General features: G+C 45.5%; 1 protein-coding gene and 1 long non-coding RNA gene across 4 annotated transcripts in view; one reads left to right on the plus strand and one right to left on the minus strand.

The window, feature by feature from the left end:
* The window catches only part of SLC44A1 (solute carrier family 44 member 1), an 889643-nt gene that overhangs the window by 500394 nt on the left and 364569 nt on the right, over window positions 1-24680 (minus strand). The window lies entirely within an intron of this gene.
* LOC138516029 (uncharacterized) overlaps window positions 7466-24680 on the plus strand; it is a 300011-nt gene continuing 282796 nt past the window's right edge. Inside the window, exon 1 of one of the 2 annotated variants that reach the window (XR_011282209.1) lies at window positions 7466-7927. This is a non-coding gene — a long non-coding RNA (uncharacterized lncRNA). Of the gene's footprint in view, window positions 7928-19737; window positions 19825-24680 lie in introns of those variants that run through there. The other variant, XR_011282208.1, reaches the window with a different exon arrangement.

Genomic DNA, 24680 nt, shown 5'->3' on the forward strand with positions numbered 1-24680 from the left:
CCCGGACTCTGCAGGGGCCTCTGAGCCCGTCTCAACTCACCGAATTTTGAAGCTCATCTCCGTCAATATTAGAGGGCTTAACTCCCTTGCCAAGCACAAATCCACCTTGCAGAAACTACAGAACGAGGACGCAGCAGAGGCCTTCTTACAAGAGACCCACCCGTTGTCGGCAGATTGTGTGCGTTTACGCACCAGACATTTCCTGCTTCAATTTCTGGCCTCTGGCGGCATGGAAAAAAAAAAAAGGGGAACAGCAAGTCTCTTTGCAAAAGGGCTTAATTCCCACATTCTAGAAACAAAACAATGCCCTGAGGGCCGTTATATAGCGGTCAAATGCCTATTACTAGGACAGCAGTATTAATTTATCTCAGTGTATGCCCACAACGAAGGACAAGCCACCTTCTACGAGTCTCTGGGCGATGCTCTTTCCCCCTTTGTGGAAGGCCAAATCGTGATAGGTTGGAACTTCAGCGGGGTCCCACATCCTACAAAGGACAGAGCGCATCCTTCCACCTCCAAAGACTTTAAACTCACAGTCAGTCTCCTCCACCTATTCAGGACCCTAGATGCGGTGGACGCATGGCGAGTACTCCACCCCAGCGAAACAGATTTCCCTTTTTACTCCTACAGAACCTTTTCGAGGATTGACCTTCTATTGACATCCCCACAGACACTGGCCTATGTTGAAGGAGTATCCACCAGCTCTAGAATTCTATCTGTTCACATCCCTGTAACCCTAGCGCTTCGAGCACACGATCCAACTCCGAACCCACATTGCAGATGGGCGTTGTATGATCCCATGCTCAATGAAATGCCCTTCAGCGTCACAATTGCTAAAACAATTCAGAATTTCTACAAAGAAAACCCCAATGGTGACACCTCGCCAGGAATAAAAATGGGATGCCATGAAAGCGGTAATTCGGCGGGAGCTGATTGCTCAAGGAATAGTATATCACAGGTGCAGAAAACAGGCCCGCCAGGTCCTTGAGGAAGAACTTCAAGAAGCGGAGGCAATCCATAAGCGGAAGGGCTGGTCCCCAAAAACCCAGCGAGCCACCTGCGTCGCCCAGAAAAAGATTGAAGCCCACTACGCAGACCAGACAGCACTCCTGCTGGCTAAAATCTAAACAATTCTACTACGTCAGGAACAATAAAGCGAACAAATTGTTGGTGGCAAAGCTGGCCAAGGCGAAGAGGAGAAATATAATTACTGGGCTATGTGACCATCAGAGTGTGGTACAATATGCGGAGTAGGAGAAACTTCGGCTAGCAGCAGCTCATCCGACGGAGGTAATGGCCGCTCCACCGCGGAACCTAGGCGAACAACAAGACTACCTGCGGATGGCGGGACGCACTCAATTGGAGGACCCAGTCTGGGAAAGCCTGGACGGTAATATCAGATGAGGAGGTGGACGCTGAAGTCCCTTGAATCCAGAGCCCCAGGCCTCGATAGATTCTCTATTAAATTCTAGAAGATCTTCCGGCACCAACTGATTCCCTCCTTGGTCAAGCTTTTCAACTCCTTCAGGGAATCAGGTTCTGTAACCCCCTCCATGCAGGAGTCGATTACCATTCTACTGCTCAAGCCAGGCAAGGATCCCAAGGACAACGCCTCATATAGACCAATCACCTTGCTGAAAATCGACGCTAATATCTATTCCAAAATTCTAGCTAACTGCTTGTCACAAGTGCTGCCTGACATTATTAACCCCCCCCCCCCACCAAACTGGCTTCGTTAAAAACAGATCCGCAGGAGACATTCGTAGAACCCTGAATTTGATTGACATTGCCTCCCAAGATTCCCAGAAATTGGCCCCATTGGCCCTGGACACCACAAAAGCGTTTGATAAAGTAGATTGGGCTTTTATGCACCTTACCCTTGAAGCGTTTCGCTTTGGACCAGCTTTCCGAAAGATGGTCCTGGCCAACTATAAATCCCCGAGGACCCTTCTCAGGGTTAATGGTTCTCTCTCTAATCCAATTGCTCTAACATGCAGAACTAGGTAAGGGTGTCCTCCATCTCCACTACTGTTCACTTTGGTCATGGAGCCCTTCGCCCAAAGAATCAGACTAAATACTAACATTAAGGGCCTACAAATTGGGTCCTCCCAACACAAAATAGCTCTCTATGCCGACAATGTTCTGCTAACCATTACTGAGGTTGGCACATAGCTTGGGCAAGCGCTCTCGGAAATTGACAGCTTTCACAAGTTTTGCCATTAACTTTGAAAACTCTGTGGCCCTGGGGATAGGTCTCACACCAAGGGAGAGGAAAGCACTTGTTCCCCTTAGCCACCACACAATTCCCTATTTGGGGGTACACATCCCTGCAAGCCCAAGGGACGTATACCAAGCAAATTTCCCCCACTCCTCAAAGAACTGGAGAAGAAACTGGAACGCTGGTCATCACAAGACATTTCTTTAATGGGGCGCATCACAGCATGGAAAATGAACCTCCTCCCCAGGTTTCTATACGCCTGTTCCGCCCTGCCCGTCGCAATTCCTCTCCCCGCACTCCAACAGTTGCAAAAGAGAGTGCTAAGGTTTATCTGGAGAGGCAAAAAGCGCAGGATTTCCCAGAAAACAATGGTGGACAACGCTAAACTAGGTGGGCTGGGGGTCCCCGAACTGCGGAGCTACCAGGTGGCAGCACAATTAGCCCACACCCATGCTTGCCGATGGCCTCTGAACGTCCGAGATGGGCGGAGGTGGAACAGTCGTTTGTCTCTCCCTCTGTGCTTCCTTCCACATGCCCCACCCCCCACTGCACCAGCTATGGGAACATTTGCTATCTTCCACTAAACTTACCCTGCGCATATGGGACTGGGCCTCGAGACGCAGGGAGATTCCAAGGGGTCCGAGACCCTCTTCCCCAGTCTTTCATAACCCGGCATTCTCCCCCAGGGCTCAGACCCAGAACTTTAAAACTGGATTGATTGGGGCCTTGAAACTCTGGGCCAGCTCTTCGTGGGAGGCCAACACTGCACATTTGAATAATGTAAGGAGGCCTTTCAACTTAAACAGACAGATTTTCCTACATTCAACTACGCCACTGGTGCTCTCACCCCCAAACCAGTCAAGCTGCAACGCGCATCCCCACCTCCCTTGAACTGACTCTACAGGGGCTCTCGGCACAGGGAAGGGTATCCACCCTATACAAACGCCTCCTGGGGGACTTTCTCGCCTCAAGGACCTTATACATGGCACAGTGGGAGGCGGATCTGTGTCACCCCATGGAGGATCAGGAGTTGGTAGACATATGGACAAGGACACACTCGTCTTCCTCCTGCATTACTAACAGGGAATGTGCGTACAAAATCTTGTTGCGCTGGTATTATCACCCTCTCAGGCTCCACCACATGAACTGGGCCGTGGACCCCTCCTGTTGGAGACTCTGCGGGCAACCAGGCTCCTTCTTCCACATGTGGTGGTTGTGTACTAAGGTGCAACTATTCTGGAGACAATGCCTAGCCATCATTGAAAATATTACCCAAAAAGAGATTCCCACTGGAACCTGAACCTGTTCTCTTGGGGGCCCCAACCCCGGGAATTTACCAGAGATCTGGGAAAAGAGCTAAGCTACTGACCCAGTGCCTCTTGGAAGAATCAGTCGCCTGCACCTGGAAAACAGCTGAAAGACTGTCCCTGTGGTGGGGGAGGTTTGTGGGATATCTTGATCGCAGAGAAAGTGACGACAGCCACAGCCGTATCCATACATTTTTTTCTGAACACTTGGGCCCCCTTCCTGGACTACGATCAGAACTTCCCAGACTTAACGCATAAACCCCTGGAGGTCAGGAGAGTCTTGGTCATTGGGGGAAGAGGGGACTGGACTTGGGGCAGAAGGTACTCTCCAGTGAAACTCGGGCCTGCCTCGGTAGACAGGCGGGGGATAGGGGGATTGGGAAGCCAGGGGAACCCTCAGAAAATTGTTGTTCTTGATATGTATACTGTTGTCACCAAGCATTGGTTTAAAATAAACATTCAAAAATATAAAAAAGCACATTGAGACGCCGCCCTCAAGGTAGTACATGTTTTAAGTCTCAGGGTTTCCTTCCCCAAGATTTATTTTCAGTACCACACAATATCCTTTGTTTCCTTAGGGCTCTTTGCCACATTGGCAGCCTCTTTGTATGGTTGGTTTTCATGTAAATATTTTTGACTGCGTTAGGTTCAACTTCAGGGTTCCAGTTAATTCTGCTTTCAAAATATATCTGTCATGGGTCGTTTTCACAGAATTTCGTATTCAATATGCCTCTTTGATTCCATGTTAAAGTTCCATTCACATTAGAGCTCAGGATACAATGGTTTTAGTTAGATTTAAAGTTCATTGTTAGTTAAAGTTCCATTTTAGTATTCTTCATATATTGGTTTTGCTTGAAACTAAAGTTCTATTCACTTTTTAACTCCATACATAACAGTTCTGCGTATTGGTAAAATGTTCACTCAGTTCGGCATTCAATAAACATGGGTTGTTCTTATAACACTTTTTAAACTCAACCCGCTGTTTAATAATCTTGTAGTTACCTTCAAACTAAATCCCCAGCACTGAGACTTCGAAAAACGTATTTTTCTTCAACACGTGACCACTCTGATACAAAGTATTGCTGATTTTCAATAGCTGACAAGGGTTTAACTCGGGGACCTTTGAAAATGTGTTTCAGCAAAAACGAGGCCACTCCGATACTAAGTATTTCTTTAGAAAAGTTCAAACGTTTGCGGACTGGGTTTTTCACCGATTAGAAACTCACTGGTCGTGTTCACAGCTTTCTCAGCAGTGCGTGTCACACAGCCGTCTGCTCTTTCAATCAGGGGTCCAGTTTCTACACAGCTCAGTTCGTAACGCTCGGTCTGCTCCACGGCACCTCAGCTCCCACACCACACTTCCATAGACCGCATCTCTCTGCAGAACACAGCGTCTCGGCCTGCTTCTCCAATAGGACTCCCAGCTGCTCTCCTGGTCACTCTTTGCCGCTGCGTTGGACTCCTTTTGTACACCTGCAGCCTGATGTACAATTAGCCCTGCCTGACCACAATCAACGTGACATGCCTGGCCCTCTCAGTTCAGCTCTTCCTCGTACCAGTACCAGAGTGGTAAAAGAGTGTAGTCTTCATTGTTCTTAGTTGCCTCTTCTTCGTCCAAGTATTGTCAAATGTTATATGTGAAGAAATAAGGGGAACTGCTTATAACAGCCCATGAAGGTTGGCAAAGGGTTGGCTTTGTTTCGGTCATCAGAAAATGTGGCTTGAACTTGCAACTGCTCGTGAATTCTTGCGTGATTTACGCACACTTCATAGGCAATGGAGTAAACCCCTATACGTGAAGATTTTAAAACTTTAAGACCACAGTGGAGTATGGAGATCTAGCAATAGACAGTGGGAAGATACCATGACATTGACCGAAACCTATGTGTCAATGAGAAGAAGCATGGTTGTTGAATGAATTACCACAACGCACATAGGCGGTCGATCGTGTAGAGTGTGTTGGCTGCATATGGAGCAGTTGAGTAAATACTCGGCAATGCCAGTCTTTTCACTGGGAGTCACTGTCTGGGAAGCACCTCACAATCCTTGCCCGCTGCATCGTGGTTTTAACTATGGACATTGCCGGAGCAGTTGCCTTGCAGACATCAGCAAAGTGATTTGCTTTTAGGCACTGGCCACACATCTGCCCAGTGGCAGGGCAACTTTTAGCATTTGCCACCTGACCCCCATAACTACTTTCAAATTGGATCATTCAGACCTAGGACCTGAATGTAGTGAGGGACAAGCATTGACTGAAGCCCATTGATGGGGATGGCAGAACTAGGTGGAGCTGAATTTTGTGCATATACGCCCAGTAAAAAAAACATCTTAACCAAAATGTCCCACTGAAACAGCATGGTGATCAATGAGCCACCTTAAGTACTGGCCATTACAAGTGAAGGCCTGAGGCGGATATTGGAGAATTTAGACTGCCAGGTCTCCCTGTTGATAGAATAATCTGAGCCAGAGTCCATAAGCATTTTGACAGGGGGTATCCTTGATCAAAACAAGTGAGTGAGGTTTACCAACAGACTTGCTGGGAACATCAAGGTTAAACACAGACCACCTTATTTCAGAGGATTCTTCCTCAGAGTTATGCTCCTGCGATACATTCTCAGCATTATCAGACATTTCCTTGACCACCTTCTTTACTGTATTATGACATTTTGTGAAGTGACCTTTTCTTCCACACTTGGCACACTGCATTGAGAGCAGGGCAGGAGGGTTTATTTGCTAAGTGGGAGGAACCACCATACTGAACACCTGACAGTGAAGGAAGACTTGGAAGATGCTTTTTTTGTCATCTCCTTTAATGACAGACTTCTTTTGCGTATTGTCTCTTGTGAGGATGTGACACAAGGTATCCTTTCCATCTTCAGCTTCTAATTGTTTAACACAAGATAGCATATGTTCAACACGTTTAGCAATATCCAAGGCTTCCTCTAGAGAGGGGTTCCTTTTGCCAAAATATCCAAGGCTTCCTCTAGAGAGGGGTTCCTTTTGCCAAAATATCCTATCTTATTTTAATTTCCTTGACCTTCAACATGAATTGATCACTGACACGTTCATTATAAAAGAGACCAAAATTGCAAGCTTTAGCTAGCTCCCTTAGGGCAGTGATGAAAGCCTCAATGGACTCATCTTTGGAGTGTTCCCTAGTAATGATGTTCTAACGCTGTAAAACAATAGTGACTTTCTCATAATGCCAGCCCGATTATCATATAAGATTATGAGGGAGACTTTTCAAGATCCTTCTACCTAAACAGTGCATGAGTAGGGCCCTACGTCTCACAATGTTAAAATTAGGGCTATGTATAGCTGTAAAAATATATAAAATCTTCTTTCCAGTTTTCCCAGGGGATAGTTGGTTCGCATGAGAAGGGTAGAAAGTGCAGGGGCAGATTGGACATGATGCCACTGCGTGGGAGGTGGAAGCAGATGGCAAAGGGGCACAAAACACAAGGTTAAACAAGTACACCAAAGAATACAGGGATGGGCTGTTTGTGAGCACATGCAATCACATTAAGTACCCATACAGAAATGGGTAGCATAGGGTAAACTTACTGCCTGTAGTGAAGGCCCAGGAGAAATGAAAATTACTGTTCAGTTTGCACAACACATGCATTCAATAAATGGCCCCAGCAATAATAACGATTATCAAGGAACAGTGTGCATAAGAGTATGTGCAGTAAGTATAAATACAGTACTGTGGTTATAATAGTGCAGCACTTGAAGTGGTTAAGACCTACGACAAAAAGAAATTACTGTACTTGGTAATGGTTTTCTTGGGAGTTATTGTGCTGCCAGAACATTATGCTGTGGAAGTGTCACTCAGCATTTGAAGGAGATGCACTGCAAAGTCCTTGCACAGCTGAGGGAGCAGTTTTGGATGAGGAAAGAGGAGATCAGTCGCTCGGTGCTTGCCAAAGGTGGAGGTCGGTCCTCGCAGGGAAGAAGTGAGAAAGGTTGCTGAATGCCATGGATCAGCTGTGGCTGGTCAAAGAGGGGGACAAGGGGCTCCGATCCGTGGGAGCAAGGAACAGCCAATAAGGAGAAGGAGGCAGGACTTCAGAGTGGAGCGCTGCCTGATATGTCGCTAGGCAGCGCTACCCGTTGAGGGCGGATTAGGCCTCCTGCGATCAGGTGGTGGGGTGACGTTGCGTCCTTTACTCAGCAGAGGACAGCAATGGCACCGAAGTAGTACTGGACACCGTAGGTGCGTCGGAAAGGTACCACTGACAGGCTGTGTGAAGGGAGACGGCAACATCCAATGAAGGCAGAAGAGAAGTGGCGAGGCGCCGACAGGATGAAGAGCCGTATGAAGAAGCAGAAGGGCCTTGAGGTGTTTAGCTCGTCGCCATTCTGAAGTGAAGGACTTCCAGGACAACAGGTATGTTTCCTGGTAAGTAATTTTTTCCTTCAAGTAAATGCCCTCCTGTTAGTGCAATTCCAACAATTTCATCTATATACACACCGTCCTGTGGAACCCCATGAAGGTTCCATGTCTATTATGATTTGGCAAAAGAAAGGCAACCGCAACATATACAAGTTTAAAAAGGAACATGTAGACATGAAAGGTTTATAAATACTGTGGTCATAAGAATCATAACTTTATTTACAGCAGTCGTGTACCATGTTTACCTCCTTATATGGCATTGGTATCCGCAACATGTTTATCACTAGTTATAATTTTTTATATATATATGCACACACACACACACACACACACACACACAAGTTACCTTTGTACAACCAATGTCAAATTCCATATAAGGATATATAAGCATATTTATTAAAGTTGTAATTCTACAACATATGGAAGGCTAATAAGTACACTATAACAGTGTGCCAAACGTTTGTCTACTTTTTTCGCCATAAACAAGAAAGGCGGACTGCAACTGTACACACGTTTGGGGGGGATAGACTTTATTTACAACTATGCAAACAATATGTTGCCGGGATAGGGGGTGGGGGTGGTGGGGTCTGCTTATGGTTTAAGGGAGCACGCCATCTATATCATTGTTGTAGGATATACTTAAGAGGAACACAGAAAAGTGAGTTGCAAGTATACCTGGCTCATCTGACAACATGAATTGGATTCTGATGAACATGTTATCTGGTGGCATTGTATGACTGGCCTTCCTCTAAAAGGTTGATAAGGTTTTTGAAGCGCTAGCTTCATGCTAGATGTGCCTAAACTAGCTTTCAAACTTTCTTGCTCCTAGAACAGCAATCTTTCTAAAAATTGCAACAGATCATTCTGTTATTGGTGTGCACTTTGTAAAATGGTTCATGACTCCACTGAGCTCTGCTGCAGGTTCTTAACCCACTGAGCTTTTTCCAAGAATTAAATTAATTTCAAAGCTTAAAATAAAGCATATACAAATCTTTCAGCAGTTTTTAAAAGTAGCAACTTTTTCAGCAATTTACTTTACTTTAGTGTATTTGTATTGCACGGCAATGGACCCGGAGGCATGATGGCGTGGACATAACAAAAATAAAAACGCATGGACACATAAGAAAAAGACCCAGAGCCTCTGAGAATACGGGGAGCAATGTCACAGCATTAGTCAAACAACCAGGTTTTTAGCCTTTCCTTGAATGGCTCAAGTTTGGATTCCATCCTAAGGTCCAAGGGAAGGCTGTACCAGGCAGCGGGGGCTACTTCAGCAAAGGTCCCTTTTCTGCCTTTTTTGATCTGCTTCAGGGAATGACCAGCATTTTTGACTCGTTAGATCTGAGTGTTCTGGGGGATGTCTTGATCGTAACTAGTTATTTCAGATAGCAGGGCATGGTTCCTAATAAGCTCTTGAATGTGATCATTAGGAGGCGATATCTAATTCTCGCCTCCACACGGAGCCAGTGCAGTGTTCTTCTGGCTGCAGAGACGTGATCGCGTCTCGCTAAGCCCATAACTACCCTAACAGCCCCATTTTCAATCACATGGAGACAGTTGATCTCAGCTTGGCTGGTGCCTGTCAGGAGACTACAGTAGTAGTCTATTTTGACGCCGACTATGGCTCTTGCAAGAGTTTCTGCACTAGCCTGAGAAATTAAAGGCTGCAGGTGAGCAAAGAGTTAAGTAATAGACTGCCCCAGAGACCACACTCCCCACATGCGCCTTAATGGAGAGATGCTGGTTAAATGAGTGCCATCTTTTGATGTGGAAATTGGGTGAATGCATATCTTGTTAAAATCGGAAACATCTTAACAGTCACTATATCCAATTGTCAGAACCAGCTCAGGCTTTCTTCTTTCCTAGATCAAAATAGGTATGGCATAGATTTTAGTGGAGTAATTTTCAGCCTTGCATAATTACCTTTATTTTCACATTGCAGACTTTTTTTGGTAAGAAAACGAATACAGGTACAGAAAAATGCAAGAATGATTTTTCTCCCCTTGCTATTGCATTCGTTTTCAAAACCATACAAGGGGTGTGTCAGGGGGGAGTCGCTTCCAAAATTATGGCTGTGTCTTCAAGTCTGGCTTTTGCTTCAAAGATGGGAAACCAGAGTGGAGCACATGCCCTTCTACAGCGCTTAAGACACCACACTCAAAACACACTTGCGCTTCACTGCCAGTGCACCAAGCTGCCGTGCACGGCTTCAGCTTTACTTTTATCCCTTCAGTCCTTCAGAGACCTGGCTTTTATGTTCTAAGGCAGGCTGCTTCTTCATTGCCCCCCGCCCCCACTACCAGGAAAAAAGCTTGGTCCGGCATTTGTCTAACCCAAAAACGGGAGGTGCAGCAACACGAGGCGTGTGGAGGACTGCTGGGAAGGGGAGGCAGGCAAGCAGCAGTAAAGAGAGTAGGACAGCCCTGCAGGCAAAGGGAGTCCGGTTTGGATTAAAATAGCCTTCCCTCCATGTGGCATGCAGGAAGGGCAGAATGCTAGCTTGCTCTTTTTCATGCTAGCAGGCCTCTTCTTTAACAAGGTGATTTATGTAACTGGCTGTAAGTGACTTCAATCTAGCATTCCAACTAAGTCAATGCCTAGTATGGGATGCCCACTGGAAACCCTTATTTATATATTTTTATGTCAAAAGTTCTTTAAATCTGGATGATGAACCCTTATATAACGCCCCTCTCTTTGGATCTCCCTGACCTCACTGAGCCAAGAAGTAGGTTTGTTTTGCAAATTAAAAGGTTTATTTGAAGAATCAAACAATTATATATATATATATATATATATATATATAATCACACTTTTATTAATAGAATATCTGAATAGCACACTTATGAATATGAACGGTGATCAGCGGTAATATTACAATATCAACAATCTGTTTAATCACTTAGGAGTAGGAATAGGAAGGATAAGGTAGCAGAGAATACTTTGTATGGGTTCAAGGAAATGCCAGATAGGAAAATTGCAACACAGAAATAAACTTGATATGATTATATTGTCACAAAAGACAATATAATCACTTTTTCCCCTGTGACTACTCACTCCCCCCACTATGCAATATGAAGAGATGGAAATGAGGGCACACAGGTTTCAGGAATACAATTAATAATGCAGTTCAATCCCAGTTCCCCCCAGCCAGCTTACAGAGAACAGGTATGATTTTAAAACAGGTCAATATGCTTGTGAATGTGATTGACAATGAAAGGGAAAAATGCTAAAAATGACTAATTCGCTAAATGGGATTCAGAATTAGTGAGAGTTACTTTGGATTGGTTCAGGTCAACACTTAACAATGATTCACGAATGATTATCAGATTGAAAACAAAATTCAGCAGTTGAAAACAAGAAACCGCTATTTTGACATGTGGTGAAATTTAACCAAAATGCAATTCGCGGCAACTTTTCCGCATGCGTGAAACGCGATTACGGAAAAACTAAGGAATTGGAATCTCGTTTTAGGTTTGTTAGAAAGCTTAGGATCTTAACTTCAAAATGACAGTTAAAGGACGTGCGGTTCAAAAGTTAGATTCTTGTGAAGGTAGATTTTTCAGAAACAGAATCGAGATTTCAAAATGACAGATTGCGCTTTAAAGATTCGGAATCAATATGGACTTATACTAAGGGGCTATTAAGAAGCAAGACACTCAACAGGCAGCCACCAGAACAGCGGCGCCTCCGCTCTGACTTCTGTCCGTCAAAACACTTGTCCCTCTTCAGAAAAATATCAGCGCATAGATTGATGCTACAATTATCAAGGATTATGTGGAGGAGAAAAGAACTTAGGATAGACAAAAGAGATTTAATAATGCAGTTATGGATAGGTTACAGTGGTTGGATTAGGTTACTTTAAATTAAGAGGACTATGGACAGTTCTAGACTAGATACTAACTCCTATGGCTTTGGAATGGAGTGGGCCCCGTCAAAGATCTGGTCAAGGGTTTGGCTGGGGTTCTCTCACCACCGGACAGGTCTCAGCACTGGGTTCTGCTCTCAGCAAGGCACTGCAGTCAGCGCGGCCTCTTGGACTGGATCTGGCGGGTTGTGGATACAGCTCTGCTGTCTGGATCTGGGTTCTAGCACAGGGTTCTAAGCTAGAACAGCAAAACAGCTCAGCCAAGCTGTTGGATTTTGAGATGCCCCTTGGAAGTCTAGGGGTTAGGATCAGGTTGCAAAAGGTTCTGAAGGCCAGCTGAAAAAGGTTCAGCTTGTGGGTTAGGCCTCTCTGCCTCAAGGTTCTAGAGTTTGGTTATAGAGCTTGGTTCTTGAGTCTGATTTCTGGATCTATGTCTGGATCTTCCTGCAGGGTGCTTCGCCAAGAAATCAGTTGAGAAGTGGAAGGTGTGTGTGTTCTGCCTGTCCTCAGCAATCCCTATTTATGTATTTCCAAAGTGGGTGGGGAGGCTGATTCTCTATGCCCAACCCTCTAAGGATCTGATAGATCATGGAATTGGAATTCCCTGTCCCCTGATTGGAGAAAGGAGCAGCGTGTCATCCTGTGTCATGTTTGTGGCTTAGGGGAAAACCCTCCCCTTTGTCCCTGTACAGTATATCTTATTTTTCATAAAACACAATTACAATATACACAACTTGTTAATACTACATAAATTGCATGACAGATTGCCTAAGGTACATTTCTGTTCAACTCTCATCTTCCTAAGAGCTTTGGTTCAGAAATGACAACTTTTTCGCGCTTTTGGTGGGTTTCTCAATATTCGTTCTGCACCAATTTTTATACATGCATGCATATCCCATCTGAGCACATTTCTGTAATTTTTCATGTTCCTAGCATAAACACAGTAGCTACAATATGAATAAATTCCGGGGTTTGATCTCAGAACATCACACGGATTCCAGCTTAGTCTTAAACTGTGAGCAAATTTTTCATTTTAACAATCTCAAAGTTTCAAATTTTTGTCAGTTCAGTGCAATTTGTTATAAGCATTTTCTAAAACAGATTTAATTCAATGTCAAATTCACATCCTCAGTCTGGTCCGCCTCCAGAGCTGGGCTGACTCAGAGGTCACATGTCCTTCTTCCTGCCCGCAGTTTGTTGTCAGTCACACCCAAATTAGCATTTCTATTCAGCGCAAGGGCTCCATTGTTTTCACTCAGAGCAACAGGCCAGGGTGCCTCTCCTAGTTCCTTTTAACAGCCTGTCAATCTCTTAGCCAAGGGCAGAGGGAAGTTTCCTTTGTTCAGGGAGAGGTGTGGAATTTGTTTGAAGCACATTGTGGGAAACTTTAACTCCTAAACCCAATGTCTTAAAAATGGTCTTATCTTAAAATCTAACTCACATTTTCACATACAAACAATTTCTTACTTCGAGCCTTTTCAGAATATAGTTTTGAATTGTCTCCACCTCTTAGGCTTCTGATAGCAAGTCTTTCTTTGGCATAGTTTGGGTTCAATGTCCAACTTTACACAAAATGGTTTTAAATCGCCGGCTTCTGATAGAGTTGAGTAACGGTATTACACCCATTTTTGACAGATTTCTTCCAGCAAGCAATCCTCAAAAGTGGACTTTGTTCAGATAACACATACTTCTGTGGACCTTATATTTATGTGGATTCTTGCAGTAGAATGATGTTGACCATCCAACAAGGAGGTTGGATCTTTTTGGGTGGTTTGTGAGCCATGATTTTTGCAAATTTGACACCAAATAAAAACGGATTTTTGAAAACAGCTTTGTTTCTTTTGCAATGGTTTTGCTGTGTGAGCAGCTAAATGCTGGGTTTTGGCAGTGGTCTCCTGTGTTACCACTGACATAGGCAAAAGTATATGGTGGCCTATTTTTCATATTTTCAGTGCACACTTTCTGGTGATTTCTAGCGAGCAGCATGCTTTCCAGCGGCCATTTCTGAGGTTTCTGCTGCCAGCAATGCACAGTGATGTTGCAGGGCTTGGACTAGTGGGTTAAGACATCCCATATGGCAGAATATGCTAACCCGCTGGGCCCACACTTTGGGGAAGTGGTCTTCAAACTTGGGGGGCTGGCCCTCCTCCTACAGGTGCCCGGGCGATCTCCAGTGGGGGGCCTCCCCTGAGTCTTTAAAGAGAAAGAGGACTGTTTTGAATATAAAAAATGATGAACGCTTTCACTAGAACATCTACGCAGTAGACAATCTGCTTATATTTTAAAGAGCCTGCCCAGCCCCCTCCCTTTCCACCCAAACTTCCTTTAGTAGGATCCCTCTGGGGGCAGTAAGATTGGTATATCGTAGACATCTCTACTAGATCCGGGAACCAAGCTTGACCTCTCCAGTCGGGAGTCGCAATTATAACTCTTGCTTTCTGTCTCCTTACTTGAGCAAGTGTTTGCGATATCATGGCGAACAGAGGGAAGGTGTATTCTGTGCCTGGGCCCAGACCTGGAGAAAGGCATCAGTACCTGTTGCTTCTGGATACAGTCTCCAGCTAAAAAACGTATCAGCTTCCTGTTCAATCTCTATGCAAACAGATTTGTTTGACATGGGCCACTCCAACTCATGATCTATTGGAAAACGGTCTCCTCCAGTTGCCAACTGCTGGATTCCCTCAGGTGTCTCAAGTTCCAGGCTGCTACCTGATTCTGAACACCCGGCAGATGCTCCACCGTCACGCTGGCTCTCCTCTAAAAGGGATAAATGTCAAAAATCTTTAGATCGCTCTGTTAGCATCTTTGATTTTTGTCCCACTGAGGCTTTTGATATACCTGACAGAGGAAACGTCTATTTTGAGAAGAATGGAACATTTGGTCTTCTCTTGGGTCCAGCATTGTACTGCGAATGATCCTGCTAGCAATTCAAGGCAGTTGATGTGGAGGGCTAGCTCATCCTCTGGCCATCGCCCTTCTGTCGTCAGATTGCTACACCGGGCTCCCCAGCCAATCGCCTGACGTACTACTCTATAATGAGGTCCGGACCGATCCACATATCGCCCTGCCATTCCAAGCCTCCATGTGGTGATAGCACCACACTAGTTCTGTTCCTGCCTCCTGCGAAATGGGGACTCTGGTCGTAAGGCAGTCCCTTGTCTGAGATGTTTTATTTTTAAGCGTTTCAAAACTCGATAATGAAGGGGGCATGGGAAAATGGCTTAAATTGATTACGATAGATGGCCTACTAGCCTGGCTAGTCCCATGAGGGATATTAAGCCTTTCACTATCATGGCCTTCACCTCCTTCTTGATGGAGTTCACCTTCTCTAGGGGCAATTGGAGGCTTCCCTGTTCTGTGTTCACAATGAAACCCAGAAATTCTGTTGAATGGGCCAGGATTAACTCTTTACCCCGATGATCAGAAACCCCAATTGTTGCAGCAAGTCGGTTGTGATCCTCACCTGCTCCATGAGAAATTCCTTGTCCTGGCACATTAGACATATGTTAAACTATATAATTAATCTGATGCCCTGTTCCCCAAGATGTCCAACTACTGGCTTCATGCTGGCTTGTACGGGTCTTATAGCTTAGTGGCAACACGCTTGTCTTGGAAGCGAGACAAAACCTAGCAACCCAGGTTTGAATCATAGGTCCGCGCTTCGAAACCTCTTCAGAATTGAGTGCGTTATCAATAACGTATTATATTAATCAGCTTGGTAACAAAGGTGTTGATGGCAGCCCTAACGGGAGGCTTACAAACGCCCATCTCTGCCCTCTCCAGAGAAAATGGAGTAGTCTATGTTGATTCAACATATGGGAACCGTCGTCTCCGAGGTCTACTCGTGCTAGCCAGTCCCCTTTCTGTAGTATGTCTCAGCAGATGAAATCCCTCCATCTTGAAACGCCTGTACATCAGAAAGGCAGTCAGCGCCCTGAGGTTGATCACTGGTCTGACCTTGTGCCTGTCTCATACCAAAAACATGTTGCTTAAGAAACCTCTTTGCACCGCTACTGCAATGGTATTCTTTTGCCGTAGTTTATATCGCCGTCTAGTAGGATTTTGTCTCCTCTGATGAGATTGGTCTCGGCGGATAAGCCTCCACTGGTTCTTGTACAAATTCTAACCTGACACCTTGTACCTTTGGCAAAACCCAGGAGTCTGCAGATCCTTCTCTCCACTTGTGCAAATACTGCGCAACTCCATCCACCTCCTGCCCCACCGACGGGATGTCTGCACCCAGCGTGCATTTTCATGGTATGGGCCCATCTCTCACCTGTGTTACCATGCTGCTGCTTGCCATTGGACCGCCAGCTTCTTCCCCTGCCCCTTCCTCTGGATGAAAAGAAGGGGTTAGCGTGTTGTGCTCATTTTCTAGAGGGCCTTTAGGCTGTATATGCACTTCTGCCAGCCGTGTCGAAAAACTTTCTCCCGAAGATCTTTCTCAAGGAGGCCTGCAATTTGTCAAGTGTGGCAGAGGTGTTCGAAACTTTAGCCATGCCCTTGATGGGTCTCACCAAATAACTTCCCCTTAGCTGCAGCCGCTGCCTCCTACAGGGCTAGCTCTCCCAGCTTGCAGTCAATTTTCATAAGGGTGGATGGTCTTGTCTCTGTCGCTATGGCATTACCCAATGAACATATTGCTCTGTGCCGAGCCCAATACCACATTAGGATCTATGGATTACTTCTTTTGTTTGGCTTCCTCTGAGAGCTGCCATATCTTTGGGATTGGTCCAACCACATCGTGTAGCTTGTCCTGGCAAGCACTCCAGGATCAGTCTATGCCCCTCTAAACGCCCTGCCCTTGCCGTACCTCCCCATGAAGGTCAGCATGTGCTTGTCGATTTCGGGAGAGGGGGGTGTCTCTTCCACCCGGGGCACTCTGCCCACATCTTATTCCTGGCTTCTTTACTTAGTGGAGCCCTCATCCTCCTCTTCGGGTAGGCTGTGATGTTGGGTGGTTTCCACTCTGATTACCTGGGATGAATCAATGTATCAGGGTCGAACTCTTCCCCTTTTGCCTCGCTGGCTTACTTCTTTTGCTACTGTGTCTCCTGGTGCTGCTGGAGGAGTCGTCTTTTGACTGGTCCAAGTTCTTGGCCGACTATTCCTCGCTGCTCTGCCAGCTTTTCTCAGTGGATTCCTCTCAGCCATCTTGGCCATAGTTGCCCCATAAACTTGCCCTTCTCTTGCCATTCTTCTTGAGTGGTGTACCCAGGGGGAGGGGAGGCTGGGTGCTGTGCGCCCTGTAGGTCTTTTTTATCCCCCTTTTCCTCTATGTGCCTCTCTCCTCAACTCCTTCATACCCTGAAAGAAGGCCAAGAGGTCTCTCAATGCCCCTGCTTTCGTGCAATGGGCCGCTGCCGGCACTGTGGCCTTTGAACCGCCTGACTCATTCTGACACCACTGACACATGGACTGTCAGAGCCATCATCTGAGAACTGCCTCCTGCTCATATTTCTTAGTCTGTGCAGTTCAATTATTTTAGATATGCAGTTCACTTGGGATGCCCCCCGTCTATCTCTTTTTTATTGCACAGCTAGGCAGGTCAGTGGGCTTACCATACAGTTTTACCTGGGACTGCGCCTGTAAATCGGATGCTGCTCCTGGGCTTGTGACCCCGTGGAGCGGTTTACAGTTTCTCTTGGCACTGTGCCCGTAAAGAACATCAAGTTTTAAGCTGATGTGGGTCCTCTTCACAGCTATGAGCCTGTGGTGGGCCTCTGCCACCAGGTTGCTGTTCACTGCAACTTACTGCGCCTCGTTTCACGAGATCCGCGCTGTATCTGGCAACCATTTTGAATAAAATCGCTTCTGTCAAAGCTTGCGGGGAGTCGGGGGTGAAGACAAACTCTGCCTCTCCAATAGCCGCTCCTCACGGAAGTGCTCACTGGTGCCAGAACCTCTGAAGGTCCTGTCGCGCCATGCTGCCATTTCCGTGTGGCTACTGCCTCCTACAGCCTAACGGGAATGCCGGGGCGTTGAGAGCCCTGTTGCGTTCATAAACTAACTCCTGCAGATGTGCTTTGCAAAATAGTAAACACGCCACCACTCGCTGCACACCAATATACACTCCACGCGTTATTACATACACAATCAGTCAAAGTTAAAGAAATAAAGTTTCACTTCTCTGCTGCTCGAGCAGCAAAGAAAGGGGAAGGTTGTCTGGGGGTGTTATACTGGTCTAGGGATGTGATTGCACATACGAGATCATGTGGGAAAAGGAATCAATTAATAACAAACCATAGAGGAACTAACAACGAATCCCGAATGAGTAAAGGAAAAATTAAAGGGACGATTGGATACATAAAAGGGAAGCAAAGCTCTCATTTAAGTGACAAAATAACGCAGCAAATGGACATCGAAAAAGAGACACTGTACCAAAATACTTAATGAAATTCCCCTCAACACACCTTCGAGAGAGAATGATGAAAATCAGACTGTCTATCCAACTAACGAATTCAAACATAAGTGGGAAACGAGGATCAGTCGAAGAGTTCTGTAGATTCTGCAACAAACATGGTTATATGGAATCAAGATATTTACTATTAGAATGCACAGCGGCTCCACAGCTACATGACACCATTCAAAGTTAAAACAAACTACGAATGGTGGGAAGATTTTATAAACGGAAGGAACCAGCAATTCACATCTGCTGGAATAAACTTGCTAAATAAACTAATGAAAGAACAAGAACAATCTGAAGAAAACAAACTACAAGGAATACAACTCCACAGCGATAAAGAATAATGTTGATGGGTCAGAATCAACATATGGATAAAATTCCCTTTCCGTAAAAACTGGGATGAGAAAGAAAATGGACTCAAATGTTTTCTTGATAGCTGAAATGTGAATAAAGTTTGTTTTAAAACTAATTCACAATAAAAAAAAAGTGAATAAACTTCTAAAACACTTATTTTCATGGGAATTGTAGTTCTTTCTTTCACTGTTTTGTTTTTATGGTTGAGTTAATTTTTATTGACTGCTTGAGATGTAGAGTTGAGCATAACCCAAGCGTCCGGGTCTTGACAAAGAATTATTGCCTTTTCCTTAAATACGAAGATACAATGCTGCACTTTTCATCTGTGTGTCCGATTTATGCAGTTTGCTTCCAAGGGATATTAGTTAAAACCAAACTCTAACTCAAAAGTAAGTATGTGCGCAATCTACACTCACTGTGAAAATACTTTGTGTCGTTAGCATGAATTGCAAAATATGAGTTAAATACAAAACTCTAGACAAGACCATTCTGCATGCCACTCAATTGTCACCAGTTCTCCCGGACAGCATTTTAAGGCTAGATATTTAGCATGAATTGATATGACTGGGTGTAGCTGTCTACCATACAAGGATTTATGGGCTATTACGTCTGAAATTATGTTTACAGATAGATTGAGAAGACAATGTAATGGCTTTCAACTGTCAGTACTGAATCGGTGTTTGAGCATAGCACAGAGACCCGTCATTCAACTAGTAAATATCACTCGTCACGGCCACCAGCGAACAGCTAGGGCAGAAGGGTGAGGGTTGGATGGTGTATGTCTGCCTTAAACTACTGTCTGGGGAGTCGACTGCTCCTTGGATGAATTTCAATCGGAGGACTGTGTGGACGGGGAGGACATTTTACTGCAACTAATGTATACAGGCCGTTTAATAGCGCCAGCCCAGAGGGGCTGTCTGCTGTGGCCTACGGCTTCCGGCTCGTAAAATGCCCCATCGTTTTCCTTTTGCCTTTTTTTACCGGCTCCCCACCGAATTCACGAACGCACTTATTCTTCGCCAAAATTCGCTCACCTGCACCGTGCCTCGTTCGGAACGTCGTTCCTCCGATTGGTAGAATGGAGGTTCTGCCCATACAAATATTTGAGCACGTACACGTCATGGCACGTACTCGCGCCTCACGTGCGCGTGCAAAACGTTAGGTGCTTTTGCAGAATAGGTTTTTCTCACGCTTACGTTGGGCGTCCCCAGTGAGGTGCCAGGTGAAGCGCGCCTTCACTCGGTTAGTTAACCTCAAATTAATTCCGAACCAAAGAAGGTAAGTGCTACTGATTTAAACAAGTAAAGGTCATTATCAGCAACCACTTTTAGAGGCGCTACAAGTAGATCTCGCGATATGATATGGGCAGACAGAGAGGCCAGCAGCAGCCCAGACAGCTTAGGACGGCAACCTGGTTCAAGATCTGTTAAACTAGTACCCTCCATGCATCACTGTGAATGCCTGTACACCATAACAAATATTGCCCACACGGCTGTGTCACTTGATGAAATCTCTAACAAACACTTTGCAAAGGACTGGTAAAAAATCAGAACTGATAGTGGCTTTTACCATGCTTCACAGCACTGGTGTAATATAACCAGGGCTTTAAGTGATCCCGTCGAGCCCTGGCAACCTCGGAAAAATGTCTCAGACTGGGTGCTGCCGCCTGGACTCCCTAAAGTCTCCGGTAGCCCGAGCCATGGCCCTTTTTCTAAAGCCCGAAACTCTTGCTCATGCGTGAGAGCCATCATCTTTAGAAAACAAAAATCCTTTTTTTCCATAATTGTGCCGGGTCAGCACTAGTAAAGAAGAAAAGGGTTCGTGCCAATACACTGCCAGGCATCTCTTTAGCTAAGAGATGCAGAGATTACCCTTGCACTCCGGGTGGGGGTGGTCTGTGCAAAGGGCTGCCAGGTGGTGGGGGGGTCGCTGCCACATGTTAGGCCACACACCCTTAATGAGCCCTGGATTGAGTTCCCATGCCGCTTAATCCCCTGAATAAAACTGTCAATCCTAAACTGAAAAACGGATTTGGCACTTCATGTGTTTGAATAGGTTATCTACAGTGTGAGCACGTAACCAAGCGAGTGTTCTGCCCTGTCGACGAACATGGGCTGTGTGGATGTTGCTGACTTGTGACCAGTGGCGGAAGTAGAAGGAAATAGTGGTACACTGGCTGCATCCAAAATCGAGGGAGTGGGATGGTGGGACAGATCAGGGCTTGACCTTTGGTCTGCAATGTTCAATGAATCTTTTTGTATTGTGACTGGACTAGACATTGGCTTCAATAATAAAGTAATGGCACTAGATGCGTCCTCAACATAAATACCAATACAATATATTGATAAATGGAAATCTTTGATACCACTGTATTTGCAAATTAAACAAGCTAATATTTGACATATCTTTTGGGTCATGGTTGTCATCTGTGAATCATCATTTACACAAAAACACGCAATTACAAATATAGTTTAAACATTGGCAATTAACTCTAAACTGTGGAAGGCACTATACATTGTCCGAATGTAAAAATGTAATGTAACTACATGAATAGAACAAGAAGTTAATCTGTCTATGACAGGCGACAGTTTAATGCTAATTTTTAGTAACTTTATCTATTCTCTTAATCAACACTTATTTGTAACAGTAATTGAGCAAAATAGAAAGTACTTTGAGCAAGACCATACCTGTACCTTAAACTCAACAAGGGGGATAGCTCAGGGACAACGCGTTTGTCTTTGAAGCAAGACAATGCAGTGCAACACAGGTTCGAATCCCGATCCCGCGCTTAGAAACCAATCTCTGGTATTAAACGCGTTATAAAAGAACAATTATAAATTACACTTGCTAGTTTTTTTTTTAGTTTTTTTATTTAAAAGAATATCATTTTATATATAGTTTTAGAAAAAGGAAAACTTTTACAAACATGATTTATAAAAACCTTACTTCGCAAATTCGAACATTGTTCTTTAAAATTTCCACTTAACAGAGAAAAAGAAATTTGAAGATTAGCATTTTGATTTCAGTTCAATTCATCAACCATTCCCTTATACAAAATGAAATTTTGCAATGCTAGTGAAAATTACAATTGGTAGTTGCCAGTAATCATCTGGCTACAGTCACTTCAACTGAATCCAAACAAAGACAACATATTTGGCTTATGTGTAGGCATGGAATGGGTGTTTGTCCAACATCGTCATAATTGTACTACCGGACCAAAAAAAGTCAAGGCAGCTGGGACATGTGATTATTTAGGCATAGGAGTGTCTGCCATGTGCCTATCTAATACCTAAACACAAGCTAAAACTGTTGACTGTTTAGGCAGGACCTCTGTGCAAGGAACATATACAAATTAAGTCTTTGAAGTCACACTTGTTTACTACATTTTGAATAAACCTGTAGCACTTTTGCAGCACTACTATTAAGCCATTAACTTGAACACTTGTGTATAGGCGCGTTACAAATGCCATATCATATCATAACTCTCAGCAGACTACCAAGAAAACACTGACAGACCAAAGTTCATGACACTATCACTTCTGCAACCATGAGTTAATCACCCCTATCTCGACATTCTACACCCCTGACTTTTCAACCTTCTCCCCATCTCACCCTTGTTCTCACGCTTATTGTCTGTGACTGGACTGCGTTAGTACCATTTGCTGCCATTTCGTTTTTAGCTGTTATAACCATCTGTTGCTTTTTTTTGTTTAAACGTAGCTGTTAGTACCATTTGTCCAGCGACTACCCTGTGCTACCCCATCCCGTCTCCCCCCACACCCACCCTCCACTAGTCTCCATTTTCTTCCCCCTCCTCCATGACATCAATGGCTCTCTCAGTCTCTCCTATATTTCTAACTGTTTCTCCATTGATTATCCTACCCTTCTCGCCAAGTCTGGTAGGAAGAAGTTAAAAAACCTAGTCTCCCCATCGCCGACATCTACTCAAACGCTTCCTTCGGACAGACCCTCACCAACATCCTCTGTCATTCCTTTGCCAGACCTTTGGACTCCTCATATGGTCTCTGTGCTCTCGCCCTTCTCTTCATCTCCAGTTAATGGTGGCAGCCGGTGGGAGGCACTCCTCGACCCCTTCCACTCCTCTAAAGTAAACATTAATGTCTACTTTAATGGCACCGTCATGGTCCATGGCCCTCAGGCCAACCTTCTCTTTGATAGACGCTTCCCACGCTTCATCAATTTCCTTTCTTCTCATGCTGTCCAGTCTTTCCCTTCAGCTTCCTTGCCTCTCCCCTTCCTCCTCCTCCTTGGCTACCTTGCCCTCTCATCCCTCGGGCTCCTTATACACCTCTGCAGGGCGTACCTCTGATTTGTACCCCTCCCCGGAAGTCCTTCAAGGATGGCCACCTTCTCCATATCGCCACTCAACTCTGGCTCGGCTGTCAAACACTCCTTTGACATCTGCCACCTTCTGGAAGAACTTTACCTCGGTCTCACCGAGACATGGTTCACAGCCAGCTCTGTCACGAACTTTGACACTCCTCCCTGATCACTACAAGATCCTCTCCGCACCCAGATCCAACCGTTCCAGAGGGGAGTGTAGCCATGATCTTCCCAGAGTGGATTTCTGCCTCCGTCATTCCTATGCAGGCCTACTCCTCTTTCGAAATGCCTCGTCTGCAGGCTCTCTCTCCTACCACTCTCTTACCGTGGCTATCTCCTCCTTCCTCCGAGTGGGAGGATCTCTCCTCCTCCCTCCTGGCCTCGACCACTGAACTCCTTCGAGACTTCAACATCCATCTGTATGCTTCCTGTCCCTCCACTGGAATTTTTCACAACCTCTGCAAGACTCTCTATTCTCCCCTCTGGCCCAACTCACTCTGCAGGACACTCTGGATGTTCTCATCTCTTCAGACCCTCCATTCCTCTATCCCTCTGACCACTCCTGTCTCCTGGAGTGATCACTCTCTCCTTTCCTCCCATCTCTCCCTCTCTACCCCTCAGGCCAAGCCCACTCCAACACTGCCACCTATCGTCTTGGTCATCCAACCCATGAAGCTTGTGTAAGTTGAGGTTTTCGCTACCTCTTTCTCTCCCCCTCCTCAAGCTGACTCGCATCCCGGCACAGCCCTTTCCATGCTATACTTTTCTATCTCGATACTCTTGATGTGCTTGCCCCAGCCATGAGGATCTGCTTTAAGACCAGAGCCAAGTGCAACTCTTGGTACGACTGACGCAATCACCCTTAAACACAATTGTAAGGTGGCTGAGAGAAAATTTGCGGGCTTCTTGTGCATCCTCTGACAAACTGGCCTGCCGCCTGCTCCAAAGGCAATACCAGTGCCTTGTCCGCACTAACAAGAGAGCCCATATCCAAGCCTGTGTATCTGCAGCATCTAACAACTAGGCCGAACTCTTTAAAATCTGTAAGGAACTGGTCAACCCTGCTGCAGTCGCTACCTTTCCTGTCGCCTCCCAAGCCCTCTGCAAGGCCCTTTCCTCTCATTTCATCTAAAAAACACAGGGCATCCTATCCACCCTCCTCTAGTGTTTACACACACACACACACAGACGCGCGCGCGTCCCCCCTGCAGTCACCTCTCCTCCCTCTTGCTCATCTTTTCCTCTGTTCTCCCCAGGCAAGATTTCCAGACAAGACTGATCTATGAAAGTCTCGTCAAAACAGGTTCTTCCTCGTTAACCCTTGCTGCTGCTCTGGCCAACTTCTGCAACCACTCCTTCGCCACTGGAGCCTTCCCTTCCCCTCTGAAGCATTCTTTTACACCCTCTTCTCAAGAAACCCACAGCCGACCCCTCTTGCCCGGCTAACTATCGCCCGATCTCTAACTCCTTTCCTGGGCAAACTCTGGAAAAGCTGCCCATCTCCCAGCTTAATTTTCACAACGACTCTGTTGGTTGTCTCCATGACTATTAGTCTGGCTTCAGAGCTGCCAGAAGCACGGAAACTGCTCTCCTGAACATCCGCTTAGACCTGCTCTCCAACCTAGATTCTAATATCCCCATCTGTCCTCATCCTACTCAATCTTTCTTCTGACTTTGATACGGTCAACCATTGTCATGGTGGGTGCTCCCAAACCCCTGGAACTGATGGGCCCACCCCATTCATTGACACCCAATAGGGCTTATCAAGCCCCAAAGGAGCATCCCAGAAC

Source organism: Ambystoma mexicanum, chromosome 6q (assembly GCF_040938575.1).
Source record: "Ambystoma mexicanum isolate Mex_15411 chromosome 6q, UKY_AmexF1_1, whole genome shotgun sequence".
Lineage (NCBI taxonomy): Eukaryota > Metazoa > Chordata > Amphibia > Caudata > Ambystomatidae > Ambystoma > Ambystoma mexicanum.